Genomic DNA, 15540 nt, shown 5'->3' with positions numbered 1-15540 from the left:
TTCACCTCAGTACCTGTCATGATTTTTTATTTTTCTATATCTCAGGAATAGAGTTCCACTTTGGAAATGGTGATAGATCGTGTAATAGCATTTATTTATTATAGAAACATTTTAACCAACTCAAAGATCTCTGTAAACTGAAAGCACCTTGTTCTGAAATGCCATTGGCTCTCTACCCACTTCAGTTACAGAACACTTTCTTCCTTTAACGCCAAGTGTCCTTATTCTGCTTCCTCCCCGCTCAGAGGTTCTGAGGAATCACTCTAAAGAATGTGCATCCCCTTTGTGCACCCTATGTTCTATTGAGATGTTTCCAGCTGGCCCCACCAAGAGTCCCCTGACTTCTGCTTAATCCAAATAAACATGATTAAATACTCCATCTGAGTGTGATACTGATGCTTTTAGGTGTGTTAATATATGCATTTTAGCTACTGCTGGCTGGAGATAGTGCTATCAAGAACAGTGTCCCTAGTGTTGGAATTTCTACATAAAGTTATATTTAACCAAATCTTTCAATGGTTATCCCATTTCACAAAAAAGTGCATCCATGCTTAAGCCACCTACACAAAGGACTACCAATGATATGTTTTTGATTCCCACTATAATGGGTCTAGACTATTCCTAAACCAAACCTTGCCTGTGCCTCACTTCTGCTGTACTTTTGCTCATATATGCCCTCGCTCTCTGCCCCACCCTCTTCAAAGTTTAGCTCAAATCTTAGCTTTTCCATGATTCCTAAGACTAACCTAGAGCACATGAGGTTTATTTTCCCTGAAAGACAATGTTGACTGGACAAGTACTGGGCTCTTGACATGTATAATCTCACAATTATAATCCTAGGACATAGGGTGTTGTAGTTTTGTTTTCTATACTCTTTGATAGAATTCTTCAAGTTTCAGTGAAAGCTTACTAAGGGCAAAGTCTAACTTAAATTACCCCTCCTGTATTCCAATCATGCTGTATACCTCCAGGTGACAATTCACATTTATATGATGACTCCTAGAATATAGAGTGAGCCTTTTTTTGTTTCTAGGATATGGTGCATCAAATATTACTTGATTCTTAATCAGACTGCTCAGTTAATGTATATTGATTAATCTTAGCTTAATTTATGGAATTTATAGAAAAACCAATGTAAATTCACATAACAAGAATGTGGGCATTTTATACTCAAAAAGACATTATAAGAGTACATTAAATGCCATTAACATGTAATGCACAAATGTCCTCATATGTTTCAAAAAAAGATATATTACATAAAAACAAAACATAGTTTTCTTTCATCTATTTTACAAAACTCTCTGTAGAAACACAAGCATCTCACAACCTTTAAATAGAGTATTATATCACCCAAACAGGAACACTAACAACGTGGAATTTATGTCTGAGGAAATCTGTGTTTTTTCCATCCCAATATGTAGAATTAGCGATACCAGCAGAATAAGCACAGATTGAGGAGATTTATTTTAGGTAGAGTGAAAGCATATGTATAAGTTATGTAATATTCAAAAATTATTAGGCCCCTGGTAAAAAAGAAAAAAAGATTTTACTTTACACTTAAAATCATTAATGTAAAATATTACCCAATATTTTGGTTAGTATATTTGGAATAAAACTAGTTTTCTGGGTAAAATATAAACCAGTGGTTCTCAGCTGGGAAGGGGGTTTACCCCCAGAGGCGTATTTGGCACTATCTGAAACAATCTATCACAATTTAAGGGGTGCTGCTGGCGTCCTAAAGTAGTAGGTAGAAGCCAGGGTGTTACTAAATCTTAAAAAGCATGGGACAGTTCCTCAAAATGAAGAATTATCCCAGCTGAGATTAAAAATATATACTTTGAAGTAACCCAAGAAAGGAAGTATTCCATTAACTGGCATGTCTTTCTTTTTCAGAGTTATAAGGAAAGTGGCTCCTGTGTGGGGTCTTTTAGGACGAGGGGAAATGTGTTGTCTGCTCCCATCTAAAAAGTGGAACACAAAATAAGTCTGGGAAACAGAACAGAGGACAAACACAAAGATTGGAGTAAAAACAGAGTAGCAATCAAAAACCTCTCAATGAAGAAAAGTCCAGGACCAAATGACTTCACAGCTGAATTCAACCAAACATTCAAAGAATTAATACCATTTTTCTCAAACCCTTCCAAAAAATAAAGGGAATACTTCCAAACTCATTTTTTATCGATGTATAGTCTACAACCACAACAACCTGAACACACCTGATCTCATCCAAACTCATTTTATGAGGCCAGCATCACTCTGATAGCCAAATCCAGACAAAATTACTACAGGAAAAGAAAACTATGGGCTAATATTTCTGATAAACATAGATGCAAAAGTCTCAATAAAATACTAACAACACATGAACAAATACTAACACATGAAAAAGATTTATCCTTGGGTTGGTTTAACATAAGTAAATCAATCAATGTGATATACCACATTAACAGAAGGAAAGATAAAAGCCGCCTGACCATCTCAATAAATGCAGAAAAAACATTTGACAAAATTCAACATTTCCTTTACTACAAATTATTATTCAGGTCTCTGCTCCAGTGTCACCTTCATATATAAAAAAAGTAGCTTTCACCACTTGTTATTCACTTCTGACATTTTAGTCCCTTCATGGCACTTTTCATTACCTGGTATTTTTAAATTTTTTTTTTTTAATTGGTTTGTTTGTTTATTATCTGTCTCATCACTGTCACTACTCCAAATAAGTGGGATATTTGCTTTTTTTTAAATATCCTTAAGATAATGCCTGAAAAATGGTAATCTCTTTATAAATATTTATTAATCAATATATAAATCGATACATGAATGAATCAACATTTAAGATTTTCTACCCAGCCAATTAAAATTGTCTTTCTTATGCCTTGACATTCTCATTGTTTACCTTCTTTTTCCAAATTGGGGAAAAGATAAGAAGAATCAAGCCTCTACCTAGAAGGATATTGGAACAATAAACACTTGGTAGAGAAACTCAAGTGTTCCGGTCAATGCTACTAAAATATAAACAAATCCTTTTTGTGAACAGACTCTTCATTTTCTATACTATAATGTGTGTCTATGGAGCAGGTATCAGTTGAGTACATAGAATAAAGGTGTATGAAGGTAAAAAACAAGAAAAGGCACAAAGTAAATGAATGAAAGGAAGAAAATATAGGAAGCTAAAAATACAGTAACTTTTCAAGTGACTGAGCAACTGGATTTTCTAATTGATTAGATCTGTGTTCAAATCTGGCCTGCCTTAGGTTGCATGTTGCTTGATCAGGGTAACTTTGTACTCATATTTTTTTATCATATGAAGGAAATGAAAAGATGGGGAAAAACTGAGAGCTCACAGGTTAAGTTTCAATTGTTTATACACCACCGAATTTAAAACAATCACTATTGGATTTGCACTCACTGTTCCTTTTACTACAGTACTGAATTTCCAGAGAAGAGTCAAAAATATCCCACATTTTGAGAAAAGAAAGCTACAAAATGCTTCACAGATACACAAAAGCAGATTCTTAAAACCATGCCCTGATACAATAAGCAGGTGGATTCTCAGATATCAGAATGGCACTCTAACATGACAACAAGGAATATCTTGGAAACACCATGTATTTTACACTCCTAATCTCTGGTTTTCCTTTCTACAATTGCAAAGAATAAGCAACAGATTTTTTGATTATAATTAAATTAAAACTGTCATGTTATGGTCCCTGTTTCCCAAACAGATATCCATTAGCTGGTACAATCTGATTTTGCTAAAGATCGCTTGTATCCAAAATTCCCTCAGTTTAACCAATCCAAGGATCCTCCTCCTTTTGAATTAGAAAAAGATGCATTTGAATGCTACGGAAAATCATATTAAATACATAGGACATACAGTTTTTAAAAAAATCATTTATCCAAACAAAGACCTTAGATCTACACTTAATTATCATTCTATAGCAACTCCTTTTTTGGAACAGGAGTAGTTAAAATTAAATAAATAAATAATTTACCAGCACCAAGTGATTTTCATTAACTGTAAACTTAGCTTTCTACTCAGCACAGTTTTAATTATAAATGAGTTATTGATAATTTGTATGCAGGTATTTCTTGGACAAGCCGAATTTATATTTCCTGCTTAAAATTTCTGTGAAATAAATGATTAACTTAGCAGCTATCATTATAGTGTGAGGGATCTATGTTGGTGCATATTAGAAGACCTTAGAGAATTTTTTTTGTATATTCCAGGAGATGTGATAGAGCAAGGAAGAGAATACCCAGGCAGCCTCTGAATAGGACATGGCATCTAACTTCTTGGCACCTTAGTTTCATTGATTATTTCTGCCCCAGTAGGAGCTGAGGAGGAAAGGGAAGGTTTATGCTCCAACTCCTGCTTCTTGCATGAGACATGAAACGTGTTGGCAGGACACCTTGGCGCATGGTTCAGGCTTATGGGCACACTGAGTCTTAAAGTTATGTCACTAGGAGAGACTCTAGACTCTGGTTATCCTTCTTCCCAAAAGAGTGATGCCACGGAAAGAAACCAAAAGGGAGGACTGAGAACGACCTTATAAACAATATATTTATTTATTTCCATAAAAACAAATTTCCCTGGATTGGTCAGCTATTGCTATTATACCGCTACATAACAAATAACCACCAAGTCTCAGTGGCATTCAGTAATAATCATTATTCTCAGATTCATTGAGTTAAACTGATCCAAGCTAAGTTTAGCTGGGCGACTGGCTCAGGCTGCAGGGAATAGGGCAGCTGTGCTCCTGAGGTCTCATCCTCTCTGGATCAGCAGGCTGACCAGAGCGTGTGTTTGCTTTGCAACGTCAGAAATGCAAGAGAGCAAGCAGAAACATGGTATGCCCTTTCAAACCTAGGCCTAAACCTATCACATTGTCACTCCTGCCGACCTTCCACCAGTTACTGCCAATCGCGTGCCTAAGTTCAAAGTCAGCTAAAAACAGACTTACCACATGATCCAGCAATCCCATTCCTCGGCATGTATCTGGAGGGAACTCTAATATGAAAAGATACATGCACCCCAATATTCATAGCAGCACTACATACAATAGTCAAGACATGGAAGCAACCTAAATGTCCATCGACAGATGACTGGATAAAGAAGTTGTGGCATATTTATATAATATACCACAGCCATTAAAAAAGAATAAAATAATGCCAATTGCAGCAAGGTGGATGGACCTGGAGATCATCATTTTAAGTGAAGTAAGCCAGAAAGAGAAAGAAAAATACCATATGATCACTCATAAGTGGAATCAAAAAAAAGAAAGAAAGAAAGAAAGGAAAAAGAGGACACTAATGAACTCATTTACAAAACAGAAAACAGACTCACAGACATAGCAAACAATCTTATGGTTACTGGGGGAAAGGGAGTGGGAAGGGATAAATTTGGGCGTTTGAGATTTGCAAATGATTATCACTATATATAAAAATGGATTTTAAAAAGTCTGTATAGCACAGGGAACTACATTCAGTATCTTGTAATAACCTTTAATGAAAAAAGAATATGCAAATAAATATATGTATAAATATGCATGACAGGGACATTATGCTGTATACCAGAAACTGACATATTGTAACCAAATATACTTCAATTAAAAAAAAAAAAAAAGAAAGCAAAGTCAAGGGAGGTCCCTTTGCACATGAATAAGGCATGACAAGGGTGAGCTTGCAGGGAGGGCTGAAGAATGAAGGCCAATAATTTAATCTACTACATTTTTCTATTTTTCAAATTTGAGATCTCCATTGCTACAGGCATTTAGGTACTACATCAAGAAATGCCTTCCTAACTGAAAAAAGTTAATCAAATCTAAGTCATTGGTATGAATATTTTAATAGCAAATCTATACTAATTTGTCTATTTTAAATGAATTTTTTAACCAAAATTATACTACATATATCTATATGTATTTTTATACATATATGCATATATATAGTGATGTTCAACTGTACTTTCCTTAGAAATCACTGTACTAAAACTTTCAGAATTATAATTGTTTTAAGTGAATCACAAAATGCTAAAGTGAAAATATTTCTAGTTTGATAACATTTTACAGACAATAGTAGCTTGTACTAAATGACACATTAGCCAGTAGCTTGCCTATTAGGAAGTGATAGGGCTCAAAAAGACTTATTTAGCAGTATATCTGTTTTCAGTCAGAAAAACTTCAGTCACAGAGATGACTCAGCCCAAGCTTGTGACAGGATGGGTAAACTGAAGAATTCCTTCCTTAGCATCAATGTAAAACAAGGCATTATTGCTTAAGTGATCTCAATTTTACGCCTTCTTCAAAGCTCACTAAAACTCTGTGTGGATGAGTTAAGGAGAAATTACGGTTCTTTTTATTTTCCGCCTCAGGGTGTCCTCTTTTATTGTCTGATTGATTTGATGCCAGATTTTTAAGATAAACAAAACCAGCTGAAATGTCTAGCAGACACAAATTTAAGGCTCTCCTCAGACGCAAAAAAACCTGATAAGTATCTCACGGGAGGTTTCTTGTCTATAGCTAGAGAAGAAGTAACTGTTTCTTGAAAAATGAAAGTGAAGAACGCTGAGAAGGTTCAGATGCTGAGATCATGGACAAGGCCAACCCTGACCTACAACAATGATCTTTCATTCTGAATCCCCAGGGAGAATTGTGAAAGTATCAACATAAACCCGTAAGTAAACACTACTGAGAAATAACTCAGGACACACAATCACCTGCACAGAAAAGTAAAATAACATATACATAAAATAACTTCCTATACGTTGGAAATTTGTTTTAAAACAAAATGAAATAAAACAATCTCCACAACTTTTTGTGAAGCTAAAAAATGAGACTAATTGCTCCTTTTTAATGAGAATCTATTTGTTTGCCTCCTTATTAGAGCTGTGAATGAAAAATACTCCGAACCGTATCAGTAAACAAAGAATGCTGAAGCCATCAAGTCATCAGTGGCTGCCGCCACCCCCCAGGGAAGACAAGCCTGCAGCCCAGCCTCTGCAGCCACTCACAATGGTGCACCCTGAGGGGACTCAGAATAAGAAAGGACAAGATACTGGCCCTAGATAGCTGGGTGCTTGTCAAAGGAATGAATTCAATGAGCCCAAATGTTTGCTTCCTCCCATATGTAGAAAAGCGCTAAATTCTTTAACTTGAGATGCCTGGTTTTCTTTAGTTAACAAGTAATCTTTTAAAGTTCCAACTACCTGGTCTTTGTTGTAAAGCTCCTATATATCCTATCTCCTCTCCTTCCTTTTTGGAGCATTCCCTCAGAGCGATCTGAGAGGCTGTCATCCCGGCTCGAGTCCTCCCACCAAATAAAACATAACTCTCAACTTTTAGAATGTGTATTTATTTCAGTCACCAGAGTTAAGAGATTAAATACCCAACATCACATATCTTAGAAGATTGACTTCTCTCTGTCCATTTTTCCTGTCTAATGTGGGTATTTACTATGTATGTTCTTTGGACTGTATGGTTTGAGAAATGTCACCAATAAAATTAATGGAAAATTGTGGCTGCAGAGAGCTAGCAAGAGTGTAATTACCAGGGTCTACATTCATCGGATTTTGTTAAATTGAATAGATTATAAATATTCACTCCATTTTCCCTTATTTTTATATCATATAAGTAATACCTGTATCTACCTCATTGTTAAAATATCAAAAAGAACATAGAGTTAAAAAAAAAGAAATACTCTATTTTGGTATGGAAAAAGTGTTAGATAAAATTAAATATTCATCCCTAATTTTCAAAGAAGAAGCTCTTCAAGTAAGAATTAAAGGGAAGTCATTCACCTATTATAGGTTGTGTATCAAAAATCCATAACAAACATTATTCATTGTGTGAAAACTAAGAAGCATTCCCTTTAGTACTCACTCTCCCTGATTCTTTTCAACATTCTAAAAAATTCAGTAAGAACAAAAAATAAAACTGTAATAATACAGAGATATAGAAAGTTCACAGATGGTATTGTGAAGGAAAAGCTGGGCTGGTCTAACAAGATAACTCACAAATCTAAGTATTGGAATACTGACCTGAGTTCTGCTGGACTAACTTGTAAATCTAAGTTAATTAGTGTTGGTTTGCTGTTCATGTTTTTTTGCTAACCAGCTGGATTTTCAAGATATATATCTGGCTTTGGAATGTTGGTTTGCTGCCTCCCTGCCTCCACTTTTGTGATAATGATGCTGCTAAAGCTGTTCCATGCCTATTGGCCGAATACCCCAAGCTTGTACTTTACCCTATAAAACCTCATGTGCATGTCTTGGAGGTGCTCAGAGCTTCGGAGCAGAAGCCCCTCTGAGCCCGCCGGCGTAATACATCTGAGTACTCCAACCCTCCGAGTGGTGCTTGTTTCTTGGCTGGCCTGTCGTTTCCGTAACAGTATGATTGTCTAAAGACTATCACTTACAGACAAACAGGTCATAAACTGACCAAATCTAGGAAGCACAGTTCAGTTTGAAACCTGCCTTAGTTTATTAGGGTTGCTATACAAAATACTGCGGACTGGATGGCTTGACCAACAGAAATGTATTTTCTCATATTCTGGAAGCTAGAAATCTGAGATCAAGATGTTGACAGGGTTGGTTGCTTTTGAGACCTCTTTCCTTTGTTGTCTTCTCCCTGTGTCTTCACATGGTCTTCCCTCTGTGCATGTCTGGCCTAATCTCATCGTACAAGGATATCATTCATATTAGGTTAGGCTCACCCTAATAACTTCCTTTTAACTTGTCTCTTTAAACATCTGTTGTGTAAACACAGTCACATTCTGAGCTACCGAGGATAGGACTTCAATATATGAATTTGGGGGGGGGGAGATATAATTCAGCCTACAACAAAACCCAAAAGATTTCAAAGACAAATTATTAGTATTAATAAAAGTTTAACAAAGCTGTTGAATATTTTTTTAAATGTCATTAATGATAAAAATATAAAGTATCTAGAAGTCAATCTGACAATAGATTTACATGACCATTATGTAGAAAACTAAGAAAGAATTAATTTGTTCAAAACGGATGCTGTTTCCTACAATATTTACAATAGCCAAGACATGGAAGCAATCTAAATGTCCATTGACAGACGACTGGATAAAGAAGTTAGTGTGTGTGTATGAATAAAATTATGCCATTTGCAGCAACATGGATGGACCTGGAGATTGTCATACTAAGGGAAGTAAGCCAGAAAGAAAAAGAAAAATACCGTATGATATCACTTATATGTAGAATCCTAAAGAAAGGCCAAACATGAACTTATTTACAAAACAGAGGCTGACTCACAGACATAAAAAACAAACTTATGGTGACCAGAGGAGGAAGGGGATGAGTAGGGATAAATTGGGAGTTTGGGATTTGTAGATACTAACTACTATATATAAAATAGGTAAACAAAAAGGTCCTACCATATAGCACAGAGAATTATATTTAATACCTTGTAATGGCATATAATGAAAAAGACAACGAAAATAAATAAATATATATATATATATATGTATAACTGAATCACTATGCTGTACAGCAGAAATTAACATGATGTTAGAAATCAACTATACTTCAATTAAAAATAAAACTGATGCTGTATAATGTCTCCTCTAAAGCAATACAGAAAACCAGCTATACCAAGTTCAGGCAATCACTTTGGTAGAGTACTAAGGTTACAAATCTGGTTACTGGGCTTCCACATCACACAGGGGAAACTTAAAAGCATAGACCCCAGCTCTCCGTTCTCAACAGGGGAGACTTGTGTTCTACCTACCATGAATCTACTGATATGGAAGAAAAGGGTGGGTGTCAGGTTTGGACTGTTGGAGACCAACCCTAATCACATGAGGAGAGTGGGTGTGTCTTCCTTAGTCATGCAACTTAAACCTGAGAACTCAAAGGCCAAGGACCTACCTTCAGAGTCTGACATGTGGCAAATTAGATCCTGTGCTCTGTTGCAAAGCAGTGTAACATAATTTCACATTATGTACCTCCATCTACATACTTACTTTTCTCTCTGTCTACCTGTCTATTTACTTTTGGGCATTGGTGCCTATAATTAGATTAATTAAATTCCACAATTCATGACACACTAACATAATGGGTATATTGATACATACATGGCTTGCTATTTTATTTATTTATTTTTATACATTTATTTATTCACTTTAATGCATATAACAACCATAAGCCCAAATCCATATTCAAGTTGTAGAACATTACTAAAATTTTCTGCTACCTATTTTTTCTTTCCCATCCTGTTCACCTATATCTTGCCTTCCACAGAGAGAACCACTTTCCTGGTCTTTGAATTTATTATTCTTCTGGTTTCAAAAAAGAGTATTTGTTTGATACTGCATGTAGTCTTCTGAAAGTTGCTTTTATCTTTCAGCTATTACTAAGATTTATCTGTACTGTGTTCATAGCTTTAGTCTTAACAAAATTTTAAAATATGAAAATAGTAAGTGTGGATCAGGATGTGAAGCAAGAATAAATCTACTAAACTGCTTATAGGAATGTAGATTGGTAAAATCACTTTGGAGAACAATTTGACATAACCAGTATAGTCAAATGTTTGACAAATTTGTGACCTGGTATTCCATAACTAGATTTATAGTCTAGAGAAATTCTGACATAGATACATAAAAACATATTCACAAGAATGTTAATGGAAACCATTTATTAAATGCTAAAAATTAGAAATATCCAAAATATCCTAATTTCTCTCTTCAGCAGAGAAAAAAAATCAATGAACTAAAGCTATATATAAATATGGATGAACCTACAATTAAAATGTTAAGTATAAAAATCAAGATGTTGAAGAATACATACAAAATATAACATATAAATATATAGAACTTTTAAAAATACAAAGCTATATTACATGATATATGTGTATATATATATATATATACACACACACACATACATACACAAATGTATGACAAAGACATAGAATGATAAATAACAAATATAGAATAGCTACAACTTGAGGTCAAAGGTGACCTTGAAAAGTTCATAGAGGTGTCAGCCGCTTTGACAAATTGTTTTTTTTTATTGTTTAATCTGGATGCTGGGTTTTAAAAAGGTTGCTTTATTATGTTAAATATATTTTCATAAGTTAAGTATGTAATAATGTTTCATAATAAAGCAATACTTGGAAACATTCTAGTGGAATTTTTTTCATTCGTTGAGCCTGACAAGGTTTGAATTTGCGTTTTTAATAGTCTCAGTTTCCTCAATCAAACAGCAAAACACAAAATTAGATCCATTTAATAAAAAATTTTATAATCAAAACAGTGCTAGAAGTATGGATCCAAAGCACAGACTGCTTTTGACTGTGACAAAACTAAACAATCAATTGTCAACTGAAGACAAATGCTAAGGGCCAAATGAGGAAATAAAAAGATTATTTTTAAAAATTTAAATTTTTACCAGTGGATGCTGGAGGAACATTGGGCTAGCCAAACAAATGACAATCCTGCTCCCACAGGTGTATGTTTAGTAGAGAAAATAGAGGCAAATTAAATAAACACACAGTTAAAAAGAAAATTAAATTCCTATTTAACACTCCTAAGGAGAGGCATATGTGTCTACAAAAGACATATCCAAGAGAACTGATCAATCAGGATAAATCAGAGAGGTTAGGAATAGTCTCTTGGAGGGAAAGTGCTAAATCAGCTATCTGTAGGACAAAAAAAAGGAATGAGGAGACATTTCTTTGCAGAGAAAAAAATGAGCTCAACGACCTTGTGTCCAGAGTACAGAGAGCAAGGTCTGTAGTAAAATTGGAGAATATGAGGGGAAAAAATAAAAAAACAGAGAAATTAGTAAATGCTCATTTCAATCTTGATCTTACCTCCCATTGTCAACTCCCTAGTCATTCTCTAAACAGCAATCTTTATTAACGCGTTCACCTTTAGTGTTAGAGTAATTATCTGATATAAAGAGACTAAAGAAAGTCGAGTTGTGTAAGACCACAGCATATACATAGCAATAAATCTTGGTAACTGTGAACATCATGAATGTTTGTAAATATTTTCAGCATATAAAATCTGTCTCTGTAATGATATTCTCTACAACCCAACTGTAGCTTAATAAATGTTGATTTTTAGATCTCATTTTAATTTTTTTTCTCTTTTTGGTGGGTGGAGACTGAAAGAAGCTGGGAAATTGTTCCCTGCTAACATGAAAAGATACAAAAGATAGTACAGTACTTTGAGTCTTTTCTCTATTAAAAGCATGTTATTAACTATCATTTAACTCTGATTTGTCAGACAATAGAACAATTGATATTTTTAATACTCCAGGAAGAATTGTCACTTTATAAAGTTTCTTATTCTGAGGGTCTCAATAGCTTTCTGCATGAACTAAATTATACCAATTTTCACAGTTCAGTGTGTGATGGCATAACAATATAACGTTAAATATCTTTTGGGTATAAGAAAATGACTGTATGGGGATCTAAGAATAAGTAATTTATCATGTATTTTTTTAAAGGAAAATAATGATTAGTTTGAGTCTATTATAACCTTAGGCAGTCTCATTTTCTCAACATCACTGTTCAAACATAAGATTTCTCTAATTTTATGAAAACCACCTGGGACATTACCTTTGCTTCATAAGGGGAAGAAAAAAGGTAAGTATCATAAATGTTTAATAGGACTGAGTACATTCTGTTTTTGCTTCTGCCCTCTCCCCTGATAGTCACCAGATGTAGTAGAAAGAGTTCCAGACCTGTACTTAAAATGAGGTTTATACTCCAGTTTCAACATTCAGGAGCTCTGTACAGAGGCCAAGATTCTCAATCAGCAAACAATCATAATAATACTTACTTTACAAGATTTTATCTAAGGAATAAAAAAAAAAATGGCATGCCATGGGAGCACAACTTGAATCTTCTCGGAAGTAGGGATCTTGTCTTAAGGAGCATTGTATTCTTAGTAATATGTGTGGCACTCCCTTGTATTTAGAATGTGCTAAATTTACATATGAAAAATGAGATCTAATACATTATTGGGATTAACATTTCAAAAAAGGCTTTGCTTTGTAAGTAATTTGAGGGGATTAGTGAAAAATAGGCCATTTTTCTACCAAAGCTGTTAGGAAATTTCACAGAAAATCTTAAGTAGCAGATTGACTCAGTAGTATATATTTCTCACGTTCTTTTCTGATAAAGCTTAAGGGCATTTTTTATGTCTCTTAAACGTATATGTCTTTGGAAAGAAAATAGCTTCGAATTATGTATTGGACCATGACCGATCATGAAGAGGACTGAATTGGATGCATGCCAACAAATGAAGCATCCTTGGAGAAAAAAATCTATTTTCCTCTGTTTTTTAGTTCTCTTAAGGAAAGATACAAACTCTTAAGAAGTCCTTGGTCTTCTTGATTTTAGAGGAGAATGATTCACAGATATGAGTAAGTGGAATCAATCCTTTTAAACTGACAAATAATGAAAAACTCTCATGTATTTCTAAAGCAGAAGTTGCTTCTAATATACATGTAATATTTTGAGAGCCTTGGTATTTTAAAATATTTTAGAAAACTTTTTCATATCTCTCCAAATCATTTGCATATACAGAGATATTAAACTTTCCAAATAGCAGTCATTTGTATTTCAGACAAGTAAATAGCAGACAAAATGAGACATCTGGTAGAGTCTATAGGAAAGCATATGAACTTGAGGATCTGAGGAAAATTCACAATAGAAAAGGGTAATACAACAGTAAAAATAAACCATATGTTGCTAATAATTTAGAATGTGAGAAGCATTTTTTAAAGCTGAGCTCTAGTACATATGGATTTAATTTGTTTTCTGAAATCCAAAGTTTACTCTGATTATCAAAGTGAATAAGTTTCTTCATATCTAGTGATACAGAAAGTACTTAGTGACACTGTAAAGGGGCCTCCCATCCATCTGTCCCTTTACTCTGTGAAGAAGAAGGGTGAGCTAGAAAAAAGATGGCCCCAACCGACTAACTTGCCTTGTGGCTTTGTTAAAAATAACCACAGATTTGAAATTCAGTATGCTCTGTTAAACAAATTTTCCACAAAACAATACATTAAAATACTGAAGTCATTAGAATAACAGGTTCTGAAAAATCCTAAAAATTATAAAATCAGTGGTAGAAGGGACCTCGGAGATTTCTATAGCAGCCTTCTATCAGTTGTGGACACCTGACCTCCATGAAAATCATGAAGGTATCTGTTAAAATGCAGATTCTTGGGCCCCACCCCAATCTCCTGAATCAGACTCTCTAACTGAGAACCTAGAATCTGTACTTTTAACAAGTTCTGCAGGAGAATCATCAGACTCCCTCAGGTTTGAGAGTCAATAATGTAGGAAAGTATTGTCCAAGATGGTAGCCATAGACAACTGTGGCTATTAAGTCCTTGAAGTATGTCTATTGACATACTTGAAGCATAAAATACACTCCAGATTTTGAAGACTGATAAAAAATAATATCTTAATAATTTTATATTGATTACATGATGAAACTATAATAGTACTGATAAAACAGAGTAATTCAAATATATTATTACAATGAATTTCAATTGTTTTGTTTTTACAATTTTAATATGGCAACAGGAATATTTAAAATTACCTGTATAGCTTGCATCATAGTTCTTTTGGACAGCGTTACTCTCTAGACTACAGATGTTGATAATAATTTCATATCTTTTGTTCAGCTTTACACTGAAGCATTCATATTTTCTTTGTAATTTGTTAGAATCCTTAAGGATATTCACTTAGTTTTCTGTGTGACATCTAAGTACTAAATTGTGTTCTTATTACATAAACGTTATTTGTCATAAATGATATATACTTTACTGTTAACAAAAATAAGTTCTGTAAATAAATTTGATGAAATTTGAATGCATGACTTGAGCAATTACAATAGCTATTAAAATAAGCTACTTTACTAGCAATCACAGTTGACTGTTACTGTGAATGAGACCACAAACTGCTTCTTCCTCATTGCAGTGTGTGTGTGTGTGTGTGTGTGTGTGTGTGTGTGTGCGTGTGTGTGGGCACATGCACTTAGTACAGTAACCAACTAGATCATCAAACGAATTCCATATTCCACTGGAGCACACAGGAAGACTACATATCCCAGTCACCCTTGCAATTGTGTGAAAGTCATGTGATGAAGTTCTAAACAATGGAGACTGGTTGGAATGGTGGAAATGGTGGAACCACACTTTCAAATACAGTACATAAAACCCTCCCATCATAATCCTCCATTCTTTTTCCCATCATAAAATGAAATAAAGTTCCAAGGACTTAGAAGAAAATGCTACCACAGAAACATAAGGAGCCAAGCAGAAGCAGAGGACAATGACTCAGAAGAGCCTTCCAAAGAGGAACATTCTTTTCAGATTGTTGAAAAATTTAACAATAAAATAATAATAATAATAGTAATAATAAAAATAGTGGGATAATTTTAGAGTTTTGTAATATAGTTAGCTTACCCTAACAAATAGATATATTTTTAGAATGCTTTCTTTTCCCTTGTAAATGCAAAAAGTAATGTTTAATACTTATCATATTCTTATAA

Source organism: Camelus dromedarius, chromosome 3 (genome assembly GCF_036321535.1).
Source record: "Camelus dromedarius isolate mCamDro1 chromosome 3, mCamDro1.pat, whole genome shotgun sequence".
Taxonomy (NCBI): domain Eukaryota; kingdom Metazoa; phylum Chordata; class Mammalia; order Artiodactyla; family Camelidae; genus Camelus; species Camelus dromedarius.
Note: the sequence above shows the minus strand (reverse complement) of the source record.